This window comes from Pinus tabuliformis, chromosome 2_2, assembly GCF_031772625.1.
Source record: "Pinus tabuliformis cultivar Carrire ecotype Pingquan chromosome 2_2, CPIR1, whole genome shotgun sequence".
NCBI lineage: Eukaryota > Viridiplantae > Streptophyta > Pinopsida > Pinales > Pinaceae > Pinus > Pinus tabuliformis.
Window position 1 is genome coordinate 1,298,350,616 of NC_142300.1, and position 2,430 is coordinate 1,298,353,045.

Consider the following 2,430-nt stretch of genomic DNA (forward strand, 5'->3'; position numbering starts at 1 on the left):
GTTGCGTCGAGTATACAACTCTTGGTTGTTGAGGTAGTATAGGTACCCAACCGCTTGAGGTAATTCCAGTACAACCTGAATGTTTTTGTGAACTCCTGTATGGATATCCTCCCGAAGGGGATAATGAAAGGGTATACTGCCCCCCATACGGTGGTAATCCAAAACTCAAAGGAATGGTTTGCCCTTGGGGGCTGGACTGCCCAAATTGACCTCCAAATGGATCAATTTGTTGAGACTCAACATAAGAGTTTCTGGATGTTATTCCGGATGAACAAACAGGAACAGACCATACTGTCGAAATGGCCCCTGAGTGGGCTCCTTCTAGCGGTTGAGAGCTAGTCGGGACAGATGGTATACCGGCGAACATTGTTGGAGTGATAGCAAGAAGTTCTGTCATCGCTATGTCAGGCGACATAGTCCTAGATGTTGACGGTTGTTCAAACATTTGTAGTCTATCCAAAAGATTACCTAGCGATTCTACAGGAACTTCAGCTGGTGGTAGACTAACTTCTGATGAAGAAGGATATAGAGTGATCCCGACTCCAAATTGTGATGGAGTACTCGTTGGAGGATCTTCTACAATCTCTTCTATGCAATCAAACCAGGTGGAAGGGGAAGACCATAAGGTCCGTAGAATATTTCTGGTGCCGAAGAAGGTATGGAATCGACAGCGACAGATGTTTGAAGAGCAAGACTCTCCGAACCGGTTGAAAATGTAACTGGTTCTGTAACACAAGTGTTTACTCTTAGACTAGGATCAATATCACTGTCCTTCTGTGGCTGCTGAACTTCTTCTGTAGAGGCAGGGATTCCAGAAATATTTGGAGTAACCGGAGTCTCTGATATTATTGGAACGCTTTTTCTAACTTTAACAGGAGATTTGGAACCGGTTAAACGAGTTCGCTTTGTCAGTACTAGCTTCGATTCCGGAGACAAAGACGGCTGACTCGTAAGCCTCCGCGAACGACGGGTTTCAATTGACTTTCTTCCACAATTGCGGATTACTCGATCAACTAAAATAAAGGGGAAGTATGTTTCCGAATTAAATGAATTTTAGACGCTTTGACACAGCTTGTTTTTTCAATTTTTAAGAGTCGAGAAAAAAAAAGAGATGACTCTAGTCTCCTTCGATTTTTAATGAGCCTGAAGTGACAAGTGCTCAGATGGACCTTTTCCGTTAAGGAGTCTGAAATGGAACGAAAGGGACTGCTCTAGAAATCTAGGTAGAGGGATTACCAAACCAATCGCAAAACTGCAGAATACTTTTTACGGTACGGCAGTCAATCTTCCCGAATGCTGTGTTCAGTGCATTGCGATTGATAGGGCAGCAGACACAGCTTCCTATGGATAAAGGATTAAGCCTATTGGGGTCTCCCAAAATATACTCGATGGTACGTGGGAGCACAAGTCCGTACTGGCACTTATCGTCTCAAAGTGGAGGAATCACCCAACCATCAGTGAGAACAGTAGTTACCAGGCTTTACGACGCCGAAATACGTCTCTAGCCTAGACTTCTAAATGTTGTGCATTAAGTTCCAAAGCGTTGTTAGATTCATTGAATTTATTTTAAGTTGATCTTGTTTATGAAGTTTGCCTTTCGGGTTCACCACGAGATGTAGATGTAATTCCTAAAATGCAATCTAAGATGATAAACAGACTTTTTATCTCCTTTATGCAATGAAAATCCTAGCTACTAGGGAAAAGAAAGACAGAATATTTTCACAAAGAGCAAAGAGCACACTCTAAATGCACTTTCATAAATCAAGCCAATCAGACTGTCTATATGCAAATGCACATGCATGTATTTGTTTTCGAATTTCTTAGCATATGAATGCTAAAAAGAAAGTTGATGCACAAATCTGAATTTCTTTTCAAGCGAAAAATACCAACAAGTTTCTTTCTGAAATAAAAAATGGAGACAATCACAACACTTTACGATTTTGAACTGAATACTTGTTCTTGACACTAGAAAATTACAAATTCAGACCAAAAGCAATAGTAATAGGATAATCGACCATCAACAGCAATCAAACTCTTTCCTACGATTGAAATCGACACTTGCGACAGATTCAAATCAAAGGACGACAGTATGATCATGCTACTTTTGCAAAGGAGAACTATAAATGACTCAACAAACACACAAAAACATCTACAGTTCTTTTGTACAAAGGAGGCGGAATAACAGCAAGGAAAAGGGGTTTCAAACAGACATATACTGATCACAGGCAGCAAAATTCAGGAATAGAACTGGAAAGAATGAACCACAGAAACCATAACTGCACAGAGCTAGTCTGATCAGTGCACCTGTAACACAAAGAATCTGAAATGCAGCGTAGGTTGTCCACTCGGGAAGTGCGCTGAAATTCAGAATCTCTGAACAGTACCTGCACTGGGCCAGAAACGAGACTCTGTTCGGGTTCCGGGTTACAA